Source organism: Rutilus rutilus (genome assembly GCF_951802725.1).
Source record: "Rutilus rutilus genome assembly, chromosome: 1".
Taxonomy (NCBI): Eukaryota; Metazoa; Chordata; class Actinopteri; order Cypriniformes; family Leuciscidae; genus Rutilus; species Rutilus rutilus.
Window position 1 is genome coordinate 14,587,318 of NC_140209.1, and position 6,553 is coordinate 14,593,870.

The following is a 6,553-nucleotide window of genomic DNA, read 5'->3' on the forward strand; positions in this document are numbered from 1 at the left end:
GACAACGAGTGACTAAACTAGACTATGACTTGACGTAACTAGACTACAAACAAACAGCTTATACAGAAACAGAACTTTCTCTTGACAGGGTACTCACAGAGATGAGCAAAGTCTCACAATAAATGGTAACAAGTAACAATGAACCGGCACAAGATAGCAAACACAAGGGGATTAAATAGGGAGACTAATGATAACACAACAGGTGACACAGGTAAAGCAATAATGACAAAACGAGGATAACAAGGGGGCAAGAGAACGAGACAACACAAGCACATGGCCCAAACAAATGGCCATGTGCTTGTACACAAAACATGGGTCTGTCATGATCCTGCCTCAAGAATTAAAGAATGACAAGGACTAGATGGCAGAATCATGACATATTTCCTCTGGGTGCTTCGAGTCCTTCCTCCCTGCAAAATAAAAGCATTGGCTGACCTCTCGTATGTGTTTTTATCATGATTGCAGATTGTTCCAGATCAGATGAGTGTGAATCATCAGATTGTGTGCGGCTCAAAACTCACCAGCTCTTCTTGCACAGATGATCTGAAGAAGAATCACAGTAGGAGCAGCAAACACTGCGATCTCAACAATAATCACAATCACTGCAGGAAACATGAGAGGAAGAAGAGAAACTGTACATGACTGAAGTATCAACAGTTATTGATGAAGCTTTTACAGACTGACTGATAGTTTAATGTTATAAAGCTGTCAGTATAAATGAACGTGTCGTACCTCTGTATAATGATCCAGCAGTCACACTGACTTCAGTTTCTCCTGGATCTGTGGATCACGTCTGTTAGTTCAGTTCAACACATAATGCCACATATACACAACATCATCATCACATAATACTAGAGCTTCTCATCATAAAAATGATGGATATGTCTGTCATCATTATCTTCTTACTTCAATCTCAAGGTGTCAGGAGGAGAATGACTATCGCCATTGACCAAAAATAAATCTATTTGATACTTTATTCATTCATAGATATTCATGTTATAATTATAAGTGAGTTTCTAGCACACTTGTATTTCTAAGTTTGTGTGGAATATCTATTTATTGACCGCATCTAAAACATACGTTTCCTGTATGAAAACATTAAAATGCACAAATATTGAGGAATGCTTCGAGGTTGATGTATGTGACAGTGATCATGTGATCATGAACTGTGTGTAGAAGCTGCTGCTGTAGTTCATTCATACACACCTGGATTCAGAGAGTTTGCTGTGGTGTCTGGAATCAGTGTTGTTGCTGTAGTTGATGTTACAACTTTTAAAAACAAGATGGAAATAGAAATATGATTACTCAAAGAAAGTACAAGTTTCAAAATGTCATAGACTCACTGACAAATCTGACTAAAGAGCTTTTTTTGATGATAATATGTGTGATGATAAAGCAGTCTGTGAGAGCCAGTGCAAACCACTGAAGCGAGAGACTGATGATGTGTGACAGTGATCATGTGATCATGAACCTTGTGTAGAAGCTGCTGCTGTAGTTCGGCTTGATGTCTTCTCAGAGTTTGAGCTTCTGACTGGAGTCAGTGTTGTTGAAGCGACTGGAGCTGCAGAAGATGAATGTTCAGACGCATCAGGACATTAACATCATATTTTCATATTGATCATGACATGCAGTTTGTGTTCAATCATCACAGCTTACAGTGGCAGTAGTTGAGAAGAGAGATGTTACTGTATCATTTATTCCTGGTTTATATGAGAGTGAAACACAGTGAGCTGCTTCCCATAAACCTTCAGCTTTCCTGAATCAATGACATTATTAAGCCTTAGAATTCCTCAAACTGCATACAAATCCTTATAATTCCCAATATTGACCTCCCTCATGGGTCATTCATGAAATATTGAATAAATCAGAAGAGTCTATTTTAGCCTAGTATGACCCATAGGAGGTCAATATTGAGAATTATTAGGATTTTACATGCAGTTTATGACTTTGACCTCTAATATTTTACAATTGCCAAACGTATGAAGCCATCAGGAAGAGTAGAGCCAGTGTGTGAAAGTTTTCACAAATCTGTCTGAAAAGAGTTTTCTCACCTGAATACTTGACAGTGTATCTGACTGAGGTCTGGAGTTGATTTCTGTGAGTAAGAAGACATCTCCACTCTCTGTTGTTATCTTCATTCAGGAGTGTTGTAGTCAGAGTGATGATACAGTGTCCTGAAGCTGATATTTGATATCTGGAGTCTGTCTTCAGATCAACACCAGTCTGATTCACCCACAACAGCTCAATTCCCTCAGAACGAACCCAATCATCACAGGAGAATCCAGTATATGAATACAACTGACAGGAGAGAGTCACAGAGCGGCCTGGACTGATCTCAGTCTGTGAGGATGAAGATGATGATGAAGATGGAGACACTGAAACTGAACACAAGACACAAATCACAGACTCTTCAATCATCATCTGAGTTTAAAGGGAGAATCTGTCCTTTTTAAATTGACCACATAATCATAAACTTACCATGAAGAACATGCAGAAAAACATCAGCACCAGGTCCTTGTTTCTTCCCATTCACATATTGTCTGCAGGTGTATAATCCATAATCTTCTTCTGTGACGTTCTTGATGTTCAGAGAGCAGTCAGACTCCAGACTCAGTCTCTCATGACTCTCTGTGTCTTTATTCTTTATCCCTCCAGTAATCAGTATAACTGCTTCTGTATGTCTGAAGATGTTAGAGTAGGTCCATGTAGTTGATTTGCAGTCATAAAGAGCATTATTACAGGACAGACGGACATTTTCACCAGAACTGATGAACACATGAGTCTCTTCTATTCCACTGATACCTGAAACACAGTATATCTCAGTGATCATTATGATATATTAATAAATGAAACCATAAAAGATACCAGCATAAACAGCTGAAGATTCAAATCATAGTCTTTTTCCGGTGTTTGATAGTTAATGCATTAATTGAAATCTATGGATAAACCAAATCAAACGCCTCTTTAAGAAGGAATAAGAAATACCCTGACTTTGAAACAAATGTAAATAATGTAATATCATCATAGCTTGAACTCTTGATTTCAGCTTTGTCATAAACATTACTGGACGGCACAGGATTAGTTGATCCTCCTCTTCAACCGTAGAAAATACACTAATAACTGACCTTAAAAGTTTCTCTCTTTCCTTCAAACTCACCCTACTGTGACTTATGCACAGCTAAATACAAAATAACAATTCAAAACCCACAAAGAATATTTGTGGAACAGTTCCTGTATAAAAGGCTCTGACATTTCTGGGTGCCTGCTGCTTTAAGACTCTTCTTCGGTGGTTACGGTAGAGGAAGTGTGTAGCTAGTGTGTTGGTTATAGTGAGTTCGGAAACGTGTTAAAGTTCAGCAGCATAGTTCAGCCTACGTACCTGTGTTGTGTAGTTTCTTTAGTCTCTTCTGAATGAAACAGCTTCCAATATTCATGTGTTGAGTTCATGACGAAAAGTAAGTGACTCACTTCGTTGTGTTTGTGTTTCTATATTGTAGAATTACCATGCATTAAAGCTACACTGTGTAATTTTTTTAGTTGATTCTTAGCAAAAAAACACTTAGTTCTTTCAAAAATATATGTGCTCATTAATGTATATTTACTTCTTTCAAGTAATAAAGTATTCTCGTAAGTTTATAATCTGCTATTGAAAGTACATACGGGTGAGGGGTTCGAATGCCGGTCGCCATGTTGCCCCTCCATCTTGAAACTACATTAGCCAAAGAGGGACATACAAGCTTCGCCTTTCGCGTTTTTACACGCAGTGGCACCGTGACGAATGTGAGAGGGAGATTACTCGCGACTGCCGGCAGATTTGAAATAATACTGCCACCGTAGGAGTTAAAACGCCTTTGGAATGGGAGGAGCTAGAAAGTCATATTCAGTTGGTAGTCATATACAATTTCACCGCTAGATGGGAGTAAATCCCACACAGTGTAGCTTTAACATGTGCCTAGCATGATGAGTGAGATTTATAGCGACAGAACAATGTTTATGCTGTAAAACACTGTAGGAAATAATAATTCAACTGATGTGAGCCTTCTGATGTCTAAGTTATGTAGTAACGTTTATAACATTGTAACCGCACTGGGTTGTACATTAACAAATAGCTCAAATGATCTATAGGGAATTTTAATAATTAATATAATGGGTTATGGTTCGTCATTACTACATCAATAGTGATTACTAAGAAATCAAGTTTTAAATATAATTCTTTTGAAGCATTGGTGCTTAATGTAAAAATATATAGTGTAAACGATAAACGTTTGAGATTTGTGCTGGCTACTGTATACAGGCCACCAGGGCACCATACAGACTTTATCAAAGAATTTGCGGACTTTCTATCAGAATTAATATTGACTGCAGATAAAGTACTAATTGTTGGTGATTTTAATATACACATCGATAATGAAAAAGATGCTTTGGGATTGGCATTTAAAGACATTGTAAATTCAATTGGAGTTAGACAACACGTGTCAGGACCTACTCATCGTCGTAATCATACTCTAGATCTAATATTATCACACGGAATAGATGTTGATGCCGTTGAAATTCTGCAGCAGAGTGATGACATCTCAGATCATTATCTAGTCTCGTGTAATTTGCATTTAGCCAAGGCTGCAAAGCCAACTCCGTGTTTCAAATATGTGAGACCTATCACTTCTGCTACTAAAGATTGCTTTATTAATAATCTTCCTGATCAGTTTCATCATCTCAGCATCCCAGATAGCTTAGAAGAACTAGATATTGCAACAGAAACTTTTAACTCTCTTTTCCAGCACTTTAGACACAGTTGCTCCGTTGCGCTTAAAGAAGATTAAAGAAAATAGTCCAACGCCGTGGTACAACGAGCACACTCGGGCCCTTAAGAGAGCAGCCAGAAAAATGGAGCGCAACTGGAAGAAAACAAAACTAGAGGTATTTCGCATTTCATGGAAGGAGAGCTCAATTACTTACAGAGAGGCTTTAAAAGCTGCTAGATCTGCTTATTTTTCAACCCTATTAGAAGAAAATAAACATAATCCTAGGTATTTATTTGAAACGGTGGCTAAACTAACGAAAAATAAAGCTTCAAGCACCGAAGTTTCCAAGCAACACAGCAGTAATGATTTTATGAATTTCTTCACTTATAAGATTGATAATATCAGGGACAAAATTATAACTATGCAACCGTCTACTACAGTATCGCATCAGGCAGTGCATTGTAGTCTTCCTGAGGAAAAATTTGATTCATTCGTTGCTATAGGAGAGGAAGAATTTACTAAACTCGTTAAATCATCTAAATCTACAACATGTATGTTAGACCCTATACCAACTAAGCTACTGAAAGAGATGCTTCCAGAGGTCATAGATCCTCTTCTTAATATTATTAATTCATCTTTGTCTCTAGGATACGTACCAAAAACCTTTAAGCTGGCTATGATTAAACCGCTTGTTAAAAAAACGCAACTTGATCCTACAGAATTAGTCAATTACAGGCCGATCTCGAATCTACCTTTCCTGTCAAAGATATTAGAAAAGGCAGTATCCTCACAACTGTGTTCCTTTCTTGAAAGAAATGATATCTGCGAGGATTTCCAGTCCAGATTTAGACCGTACCATAGTACCGAGACAGCTCTCGTTAGAGTCACAAATGATTTGCTCTTATCATCCGATCGTGGTTGTGTCTCGCTATTAGTGTTACTCGATCTTAGTGCTGCATTTGACACCATTGACCACAACGTTCTTTTAAATAGATTAGAACATTATGTTGGCATTAGTGGAATTGCACTAGCATGGTTTAAATCATACTTATCTGACCGTTATCAGTTTGTAGCAGTAAATGATGAGATGTCTCATTGATCACAAGTTCAGTATGGCGTACCACAAGGCTCAGTACTAGGACCGCTGCTGTTCACTCTGTACATGCTACCATTAGGAGATATCATTAGGAAACATGGAATTAGTTTTCACTGTTATGCTGACGATACTCAGCTCTATATTTCTTCAAAACCTAACGAAACTTATCAATTCACAAAATTAACGGAATGCATAGCGGATATAAAAAATTGGATGACTCGTAATTTCCTACTTCTAAATTCTGAAAAAACAGAGTTTCTAATTATTGGACAAAAAACTTCCTCACGTAATAACCTAGAATACTGTCTAACACTTGATGGCTGCTCTGTTAAGTCTTCGTCGTCGGTTAGGAACCTGGGTGTGCTCTTTGATACCAATCTTTCATTTGAAAGTCACGTGTCTAGTATCTGTAAAACTGCATTTTTCCATCTTAAAAATATATCTAAATTACGTCATATGCTCTCATTGACAAATGCGGAACAATTAGTTCATGCGTTCATGACCTCAAGGCTAGATTATTGTAATGCTCTACTGGGTGGTTGCCCTGCACGCTTAATAAACAAACTACAGCTGGTCCAAAACGCAGCAGCTCGAGTTCTTACCAGAACCAGGAAGTATGACCATATTAGCCCAGTTCTGTCAAAACTGCATTGGCTCCCTATTAAACATCGCATAAATTTTAAAATATTGCTGATCACTTACAAAGTACTAAATG

The 6,553-nt window shown here is 37.7% G+C and overlaps 2 long non-coding RNA genes across 2 annotated transcripts; both read right to left on the bottom strand.

Annotated features, from left to right (window-relative positions):
- Positions 1–378: 378 nt before the first annotated feature.
- Positions 379–844, bottom strand: LOC311287149. The gene is made up of 3 exons (XR_014626696.1): positions 733–844; positions 522–602; positions 379–410 (listed from the first exon to the last, which is right to left on the bottom strand). It is a non-coding gene; the product is annotated as an uncharacterized lncRNA (long non-coding RNA).
- A 382-nt stretch (positions 845–1,226) lies between these two features.
- LOC311305718 lies at positions 1,227–2,124 on the bottom strand. Its single transcript, XR_014630055.1, has 3 exons — positions 2,052–2,124; positions 1,472–1,561; positions 1,227–1,269 (listed from the first exon to the last, which is right to left on the bottom strand). It is a non-coding gene; the product is annotated as an uncharacterized lncRNA (long non-coding RNA).
- Between the last annotated feature and the right edge of the window lie 4,429 nt (positions 2,125–6,553).